General features: G+C 31.2%; 2 pseudogenes; one reads left to right on the top strand and one right to left on the bottom strand.

The window, feature by feature from the left end:
* Nucleotides 1-6,931: 6,931 nt before the first annotated feature.
* LOC118605382 lies at nucleotides 6,932-7,050 on the bottom strand (annotated as a pseudogene).
* Nucleotides 7,051-7,966: 916 nt separating this feature from the next.
* LOC118605525 lies at nucleotides 7,967-8,085 on the top strand (annotated as a pseudogene).
* Nucleotides 8,086-10,465: the final 2,380 nt, after the last annotated feature.

Genomic DNA, 10,465 nt, shown 5'->3' with positions numbered 1-10,465 from the left:
TGTCAGTTTCCTCTCATAAACTCATTTAGTTGTTAAACTGGAGTAGCTAGCCTCTTTCTTCCACCTTTCCCTGCCCTCTGCTTAGAGAGGCATATTTTTCAGTCCCGGGGCTTTTCTCTGAGTCTTCACACTAACAAAGTAGGAATGTTAGAATATATGCCATTTGAGAGATCAAGAGAAGGTTCTGTATAAGATAAGAAATTAAGATGTAATGAAATTATACTGTTTATTTTTTGAGGCATTGGGCAAACTCTAGGCTATCTCAGTGGTTTTGTGTTGAAACCTAAATCTCCAGTCATCCTCAAGAATCACCTGCTCCAGGGCACCATGTGGAATCCTGGATAGCCAATTTGAATGCCACTGTTGCCCTAAGATACATTAAAACTTGAAGTACTTCTAGAAATACTAAAGGACTATAGGAAGAAGAAAGATTATTAGGATGATTGCTAATTTTACACAATTGCTTAATTGGAGACATTATCGTGTATTAGAATAGCTCAATGCTCTCCAAAGTATATCCTGGCAACACTATTCCTACAAGTTGCTCTGCACAAAGAAAGGAAGGGGAAAAATGATTTCATTTTAAAATGAGTTTTAACTGCTATACACTATATACTCCTTTTAAATAGCTATGATGTACATTTATATATTTTTGAGTCTGAGGAGTACAACCTTAGAAAAGCCTTAATTTGTTTGAACTAGACATTTAAACATTATTTGACTACAGAAACCAGAAATCACTTAATGCTCACTGATAACTTGTTAAATTCTGAGAATATACTTTGTGAGGACTTGGTCCGATTGCTTCTGATCCTAAGATACATGAGTATATTTCAAAGGAACTATCAAATCTGTAAATTGCATACAAAAATTTTGATATATTTAAATGTTTTAATATATATAGAGAGATTTTTATTCATTATAAAATATCTATGACTTTAAATGTTAGAAACCCATTGACTAGGAAAAAATTCTTAAAGAACAACAAAAAAGTTCCATGTATCTAATGATAGTTTAATAACTTTTAATTATTATTATTATTATTAAGCGAAAATTTAAGTCATTATTTTGAATTATTTTATAGCATAGTCAATGTATCTGAATATAAATATCTTTATTTACACACATCTCTTTTTGGATTTGGTAAGTCTCAAGATTTTCTGTAAAGTCAATGTATGTTTAGCAAATACTATTTTTCCCAAGAAAAGCATGACACTTTACTTTAAAAAGGAAGAACAACAAAACGCAGTCATTTCTGGCTAATCACTTAAAAATATACATAATTTGAAACAATTTTAAAAGAAAAATCATAATTTTGCTTATCAGTGTATAGCGTTGTACAATAAAACAGAAAGTAAAAAAAAAAATACTGACAATCAAAATATGCTACCAATCAATGGAACAGAGTAGAAAATGCAGCAATAGGTTCACATAAATATAGCCAACTGTTCTTTGTCAAAGGGGTGAAGGAAATTCAATGAAGAAAGGAGAATCTTTTCATAAATACTGCTAGAACAATTGAATATTTATATATAAAAAGTGAATCTAGATACAGACTTTATATCCTTCACAAAAATTAACTCAAAATAGATCACAGACCTAAGTGTAAAACAAAATTATAAAACTCCTAGAAGATAAAAATAGGAGAAAATCTAGATGTTCATGTGTTTGACAATGCTTTTTTAGATGCAGCATCAAAAGTCCAATCCATGAAACATAAAAATAAATAAATAAATAAATAAATAAATAAATAAATAAATAAATGAAACTTCTCTGAAAAGGACACTGTTAAGAGAATGTAAAGACAAGCCATAAACTGAGAGATAATATTTGCAAAACAGAGATGATAAAGGACTGTATCCAAAATATACAAAGATTTTCTAAAACCAAGCAAAAAGCCAAGTTAAAAAGTGGGCTAAATATTTCACCAGACATTTCACCAAAGAACATATACAGATGTTCAGCACACATATAAAAAGATGTTCAACATCATATGTTATTAGGGAATTGCAAATTAAAACAACAAGGAGTTACCACTGCACACCTATTTGGATGGCTAAAAGCCACAACGGAGAGAGCACCAAATAATGACAAGAATGTGAAAAAATAAACTCTTATTCATTGCTGGTGGGAATTTAAAGTGGGATGGTCACTTTGGAAAGCACTTTCGTAATTTCTTATAAAACTAAACATAGTCTTACTATAATGATCCAGCAATTGTGCTTCTAGTATTTATCCTAATGAGTTGAAAATGTCCACCACACAAACACTTGCACATAAATGTTTATAGTGACTTTATTCACAATTGCCATATCTTGAAAGCAACCAAGTTGTCCTTCATTGATTAATGAACAAGTTGAGGGACATCCATACAGTGAAATATTCAACAATAAAAATAAATGAGCTATCAAGCCACAAAAAGTCATGAAGGAAATTTAAATGCATTAAATAATTAAATTTAAAAATCCAATCTGAAAAGTCTACATAACTATCTAATTATATTGCATGCTGGGGGCGGGGGGGGGCGGGGAAAGAAAACTACTGAGACAGTAAAAAAAGCAGTGGTTTCCAGAGTTTGGGGGAAAAATAAGGAGGATGAATAAATTGAGCACAGGGTATTTTTTAAATGGTGCAACTACTTAGTATGATACTATGCAGACAAATACATATCACTACACTTTTGCTATAACCAATAGAATGCACAACATGAAGTTGAAATGTTAGGGTAAACTTTGGTTTTTAGTCACTAATATTGTACTGATACTGGCTCACCAATTGAAACAAATATACCACAGTACTACAAAATGTTAGCAATAAGACAAACTGTGAAAGACGATCAGGGGTTATAAGAGAAATTTCAGTACTCACTGCTCAAATTTTCTGTAAATCTAAAACTGCTTTAAAAATAAATTTTATTAATTAAAAAGTTTAAATATGGAGCCTCAAATAGTAGATGCCCCAATATGAGAAATTATTTCTAAATTAGAAAAATTACATAAATGCATTAACGTGATGCTTACTTAATCATTTTTTCTAACCTCAAAATTAATTTTTATTTATTTTTTTACATATTTCCAGGTACGTTCCCCTATAGAAAATTTTATGTTAGCCTTGGTTGTAGGCGGCAATGCATAAAACCAGAAGTTGAAATTTTTATTTGCATTTAGCCAATGAGATCCACCCATTAATAAATTAAATTTTTTCTTTCTCAAAACAAAACAGTTTGCTGATTTATATTACAGTTAGTATCCTAAGAGCTTGATGCAACTTCAGATGTTTGTAGGTACTGCTTATTACAGATTGGTTACATATTACTCGCAGACAATTAAGGAGTAAAAGAGAGAACGGCTGGATAGAAGAATTTTGATAAGTCAGGAACCCTTTCCTGGAAATTATGCCATTCTCTTAGGTTGGCCCAGCAATCCAGAGCCTCTCTCCCTGTGCACTGACATTGAATGAAGCCACATACTTATGAAGCTGGCTGTAGATGAGTCTCACATAAACAGACACGTCCTAAGGTAAATTTTAAAGGCTAAACTTGATTTGAGCTAAATCTATTGAAGATTACCATTTCATGGGTAAGTTTAATCTCCTACTAGTCACTTTAAAGTATTTTACTAGGTTGTCAGCACCAGAAGAAGAGCTATATTGAGAAATATATAGTACTCGGTGCATGGAGGGTTGGAAGGTAGCCTGAAATGTTAAAGGAAAAAATACAGAATAAATGTAAGGTGAAATGTGTGAAAGATCTTGTTTACGCAAGCATTGTTTTCTACAATATAAAATTGCATTAATGTCACGAATGTAATTAGTTAGCATTTGTGCACAAGTACGTGCCCATACACAAATACAGTCAAGGTATAACCTCAGAGATTCAAATTAAGAAATAGAGAGTTATCTGAGGACAATTTCTGTAGTTACTTTTTTCTTATTAAAGTTTCTAGGTTGAGACATCACTGGTTTTCAGCATGTGTTTATGATAACCTCTTTATGTCAGTCAGCCTAATATTCTAAACTTTCAATTTATTTCCTGTCTCTGCAACCTAGATAATAACCTCCAATGCAGAATTTTGCTGAAAATTCTCAAAAAGTATGTATAATATTGAATACCTCTTTTGTCTCAAATGACAGCAATATCTTTTGAGAATTTAACTAAGTAGTAAACAGCCAGCTTCCTTATTTATTCTTAGTTCTTATCAGATAATACCTTTATTTTTACCCCTTTCTTGTCTCTAATCCTGTATTTTTTTTTTGTTCAATTTTTGAAGAGTTTGAGTTTATAAATATGTTTGCAATATCTATTACTTATTTCAAGTCTTATCTTGTATAAACCAATACTGGATATTGTTTTCTCGGTCATGTATCTTTCAATTTGAAAGCTTCGATATTATCAATTCCTACACGTGAAGAAACCTATAGAAATTAACATTTAAGCTCACGTATGCAAAATATGAGTTAGATTGTTTCAAAACATTCTCATCAGTAATAACATCAGCCTATTACATAGGTCGGAAATTCACCCTGGGTCTTATTTTTTTATTCAAAGTGACCCTGGGCCATTTTAAGTCTTTCTATGTGCAAAAATTCATGGGGCTCTGAGTAGAATGGAAGGTAGAAAAAGTGACATCAACTCAGGACAAAAACTCAACTGGTGCTGTGAACTGTTGCCTCCATAATAGTTTGTTCCTCTGTCTCACTAAATGTCATTGTGCTTTCCCTGAAACTGTGACCCCAAATTTGCGAGAATGAACACATTTTTTAATTTAAATAGTTAAGTTTAAATGTGCTTTAAATCATATATTCCATAAAAATGTATTTCTTATCTATTTTTTGTTCTAATCTTTTATCATCTCTTGTACTTAATTCTTTGATTATGGTCACTAAAAAGTAATTAGGGGATATTGATTTTTAAAATGTCTAATCTGTGAATAGTTAGAATGCTATTAATTGACATTGATAAATTTACAAATTACCAAGAAATTACACGATGAGGGGTTAGCGGTACTCCTCGACATTTTAAAATTGATAGTTTCTTTTAATAACTATAAAAATATAATTCACTTCCCAACCCTCAATCAAGAAATGCTAAAATATTCTTCTTTAAAATTCTTCTCATTTGATTCTTAATATTTCACCTACTTTATTATTTGAATCAGATAAGATAGTTTTATGGAAGATTATTTTGCCTATTACATAATGGTTTTTTACTTTCGATTATACAGATTGTCAGCTAGAATTAATGATATCTTTCCTAACACCAGGAGACTTATTTCTCTGAATAAAAATAATTGGACTAGGTAAATTTAGGATTATCAAAATTTTATTGAGTCTTTTCTCTAAGACAAAGATCAGTTTACTCTGCCACTTATTGTAGTATACATGGAAGAGAAGTTCAAAATGCAGTGTTGTATCTTTGCCACAGGGGAGTCTAAACTCTGGTGTGATATCTGAGCCTATGTGTAAGGTTAGGTTTATAGTACAGCAAGATGTAAGCATATATTGAAATATTCATGCATTAAACCATATATTCCTTACAATATAGTCTAGGAAATATTGACATAACTATTCAGACCTAAACATGTTCTACTTTTTTCCTGAATAATTGGGCTAATTGTTTTCTTATTTTTGTTTTTCTTTACATACACAAACCTAAGAGATTATTCTACTTAACTCTCATTAAAAGTTTGCTTGCTTATTTGTTTTTTAATGGTGCTAAATTAATCCAGCCAAAAATACATGACTTAATTTGAGATAATTCTGGAAATTGTCAAAGTTAAGTCTTTACTTTTAACTAGTTATAAAATTATCTCTGGACCCACGAAACAAATAGCTTATTGAGTGCTTATAATTTCCAAGCATTTTACATGATTCTTCTATGTTTATTACATTCAGTGTAGAGTATTTCAGAATTTATACACTTACAATCATATCACTTGATTCAGCCACAGAAAAGGATAAGTTAAAAAGTAGAAGATTGTCTTTTAAGAGTAAAAGTAAACAGAAAAAAGCAAGTAAATTTAGTTATTATTTCTGACCAGTGTAGGTAAAAAAAAAAAAAAAAGATTGTTGCATATGAACAATAAAAGCACTGATTATGTGTTAGACTGATGATTGGGGTGAACATTTACATACAGCATGAAACCATGCAATCTGTGACACTACGATGACTATATACGTAATCAGATGTATGTCAACATATGTATAGGTAGCACTGTGGAGCTGAGTTTACAGGAGAAGAAAGGGCAATTTGCAAGTTGGATGAGGGTCATAACACAAACATTTAAATGTTTATTCACTATTCTGCAGGCACTAATAACAGTACTGCATGGGGTGGGTGATGAGCACAAAGCCAATCTAAAAGAAACTTGTGATTATAAATAAATAGCAGCATTTTTGTTTAACTGAGCCATAGTTTCTTTTTTTGTTATTATGACTTAACTCTTCCCTCATCACTTCCAATGGCCTATGATCTAGGCACATATATTATTAAAATAATGTACGATTATTCAGTCTTCTAAAATATTCAGTTTCTTCTGAATTTCACATAATGGCATAGGAAAAATTTGAAATAATCTATTTATCTCAAAGCATCAGATATTTTAGAAGAACATTTAGTATAATTTATATAATATAATAAAAATTAGTAAAAATATAATTTATATTATCTTTTGGTAAAGTATTAGAAGTCTAAATGGTGATTCCATGTTATATAAATTGGTTTGTGACTGGAAAGAAACACAGAGAAGGCTCTGGGGTGAAGGTAATGTTTTGTGTTCTTTTATTTATTTACTTATTTATTTATCTATTTATTTATTTATTTTAAAAATGTTTTGTTTATTTTTAATTTAAATTCTTTTTAGGTGAGACAATCCTTGGTTGACCTCACAGCAAGGACCTTGTCAGCTTACAATCCCTTCTTTTTTATTTTTTATGGCTATGACACCCAGTCTTCCTGGGTGGTCTCCCATCCAAGTACTAACCAAGCCCAACCCTGCTTAGCTTCTGAGATCAGACAAGATTGGGCTTGTTCAGGGTAGCATGGCCGTAGTCTTGTGTTCTATTTTTTAATCTGAATGTTGGTTACATTGGTGTGTTTAGTTTGTGAAACTTCATTCAACAGTACCTTTATTGATTTATGCATTTCTATATTCATGCTATACTTTAATAAAAAGTTTAAAAATTTACAGAAAGCTACTGTAAAGGGGAAAGTATATTTTTTTATGTCTTTACTACTAATAAAATCATTTAATATTTATATTATTAAGATTTTGTACCTTAATTTCCCTGTTTGAAATTATCAACCAACATCTGTTAATCAAGATTCAAAATTAAAAAAAAAATGTAAAACATTTTAAAAAGATAAAATAACCCCATTTTTTATCAGTTAGGTATTTCAACATGTGAAATTACATTTTAATTTTTAAGACAGTCCCATGAAGTTCACATGATAAGCAGTCACACATTATATTATAAATTTATATTTTGAAAACTCTTTTTTAAGTACTTGGTTTTTATTTACTTTATTGCTCCATAAACTGTAATAACATTTAATCAAGAATCCTAATTTTTGACAAATCAGTTCACAAGGACAATATAATTCCAGCATTAGCCAATTTTTTTCCTGTAAAAGGCCATGTAGTAAATATTTTAGGCTTTGCATGTCAGATATATTCTCTCTTAACTACTCAACTCTGCCACTGTAGAGCAGCCATACACATTAAGCAAATGAATGGGCATGGGTATGTTTCAATAAGATTTGATTTGCAAAAATGAGCAGCAGACTGAATTTGATCCTTCTGTTACCATTGGGCTGATTTGAACTTTGGTGTCACCCCAACGGCACATGGGTGTAGCGGATAATGGCCCAGAAGTGTAGTTTGCATTTTTCCTCAGTTCTTCCTCATTGATGCAATGAATAATCACAAGTCGGTGAGATTTAGAAAATATTTATTAAAAGCATATCTTAGTCTATGACCATGCTACCCTGAACAAGCCCAATCCTGTCTGATCTCGGAAGCTAAGTAGAGTTGGGCCTGGTTAGCACTTGGATGGGAGACCTCCTAGGAAGACCAGGTTTTGCAGGCATAAAAAATAAAAAAGGGATTGTAAACTGACAAAGTCCTTGTAATCTGTGAGGTCAATCAAGGGTCGCTTCACCTAAAAAAAAAAAAAGTTTATTTTAGAAAGACAAAAAGACAAAGCACACTCCAAGGAGGCACATGATTTCAGTGAAGAGCTATAACCCAGCACTGTCACAACAACCAACCAAAGACCACAGAGACAACAACGACCAAGAGAGGGAGAGACCTTTCTTACATTAGGGCCTTGATGGATGGTTAGGTGATTGGCACATGAGGTCATTTTGATTGACACTTGGCTGCTATGTAACTCTGCCTACTACATGTGCACTTACCCAGGATTCTACTGCATTGGAGTGTTCTTTAAGTGGTCTCTAGGCTGGACCCCTATTCTTTTGTTCCCCATTTCACTCATGTCTCACCAGCTACCTCACACTTGGGCTGTAGTTTGCCTTTCCTAAATATATGTCATGGAAATGAGTTGAATATCTTAAAACATTTAGAAAAAACCATTGCAGTAAAAATTATATGGTGTTTGGTTAAATTGTGGTATGATGTTGCTTAGTCTAGTATGGTTATTTACAATTATATATAACCCAGTGTCACGATTTGCTTTTTAAAAAAAATAACAAAAAGAAAAGAATTCTGAACATACTGGGTTTCAAAAACTAAATTAAGTATTCTGAAAGAAAGTCATAATTAGATACATAAATCCCACAAAGAGAATTTAAATGAACAGAAACCTATGAACTTTAGATGTACTTTCTGTTGCTTAACCATATGGTTTTTATCTTAGAATAATAAAAATAATAGAATAAAATATCTTCATTTAAACAAGAAAAAAGATAGGTTCAGGGAGGTTAAGTGATTCCCATGGTCTCAGCTAGTGCTAATATTTAGTTGAATAATCAACTTGTTATCTGTTTCCAATTAAAGAAAAATCCTATTCTCACTCATTTACCATAGTACTCCTGGGGATATTCATACTTGTCTTTTGGTTCTTTGTTTCTGTATGTCACTACTGTAAACTCAACCCTATCAGCCTTTGTCGTATTTCGTACTACATTTTAAACTCCTACAAATAAAACTTAAGATTTAAAGGCAATGCCTTGGTAACAAAAAGAAGTAATTTACAAGTCTGACTAATCATATGCATTATTTGAAGAATTTTGAGAAATCAGGCTGTGAGGCTTGTACCTGAGTGCAGTAGGCTGGAGTAAAGCTTGTAATCGGCATTCTATAAAGCTCGTTGGGCCATATTAAGATGGTCAGGACTGGGAATTTTCAAACAGTCATCATAGTAGCTAATTGCTCACTCAGCCTGGCTCTCTGCACTTATTTTATTTCTCAAAGCACACAAATATTGCAAATATTGACCTGGGCTTCCTGAATGCTTGCACTTTAAAAAGAATTTGTTTTTATTGTGAAATGTACAAATTCAAAGAATATATAAAATGTATGGTGATAAGAATATTAAGTAAACATGTATGTCATTAATGTCTAGGTTCAGATAGAATGTTAATGCCTGTGAACACTTCCTCTCCCTCCTCCAATATGGATAAACACAATTCTGTATTTTGTTCATCCTTTTTTACTCTTAAAGTATTTGTACATATAAGTGTAAAATAAGCAAGTTATAACTAAATTTGTTTTTTTCTATTTTTGAGCTCTGTATACATGGTATCGATTTGATTTTCCACTTTGTACCACACTTCGAGCTTCCTGTATGATGAGGCATAAAGCTATTGTTCTTATTCACTAGCGTGAAAATTTCTTTGTGTGAATATATGACAATGATTTTTTCCATTTTTCTGTTTATAGATTGTTTCTTGCACATCTTTGAATTTTTTATAAGTAACAGTTGTTTTTAAACCCTATGAATATATATTTTAAAAGGCTTCTGGTAAGTATCGTTTGAATGTATACCTGTTGGCGGAAATGTTATGTCTTGAGTGTATATATATTTAGCTTTACAGAATAATATGAAATCATTGTCCAAAGTAGTTATATCAATTTAATCTCCATCCAGCAGTATACAAAATTCTCCGTATTTGCATTTGTCAGCAATGCTAATATTACCTGACAACATTATTATTGCCAATCTAAGGAGCCTAGAGTAAGATTTCATTAAGATTAAGACAAATAATTTAATTAATACTTAAATAATAATCCACCAACACCTATAAGTGCACATTTTCATTAATTTTTAAAGAAAATTAAGAATTTAACTTTTAGTTTTCAGCCTTCCTTTCTGTGTGTCAGTTTACAAATAAAGTGTTCTCTAGCTCTGTTATTTTTTTTCTATACTATTTATATATGGATTATTAGACTTTTTTTTCTAATGGAATTGCATTTTGCATTTTTTTATTATAAAAATAATACTTCCC

The sequence above is a fragment of the Rousettus aegyptiacus genome, unplaced genomic scaffold (genome assembly GCF_014176215.1).
Source record: "Rousettus aegyptiacus isolate mRouAeg1 unplaced genomic scaffold, mRouAeg1.p scaffold_m13_p_1, whole genome shotgun sequence".
Classification (NCBI taxonomy): Eukaryota; Metazoa; Chordata; class Mammalia; order Chiroptera; family Pteropodidae; genus Rousettus; species Rousettus aegyptiacus.
This window is presented reverse-complemented; position numbering and strand designations above follow the sequence as displayed.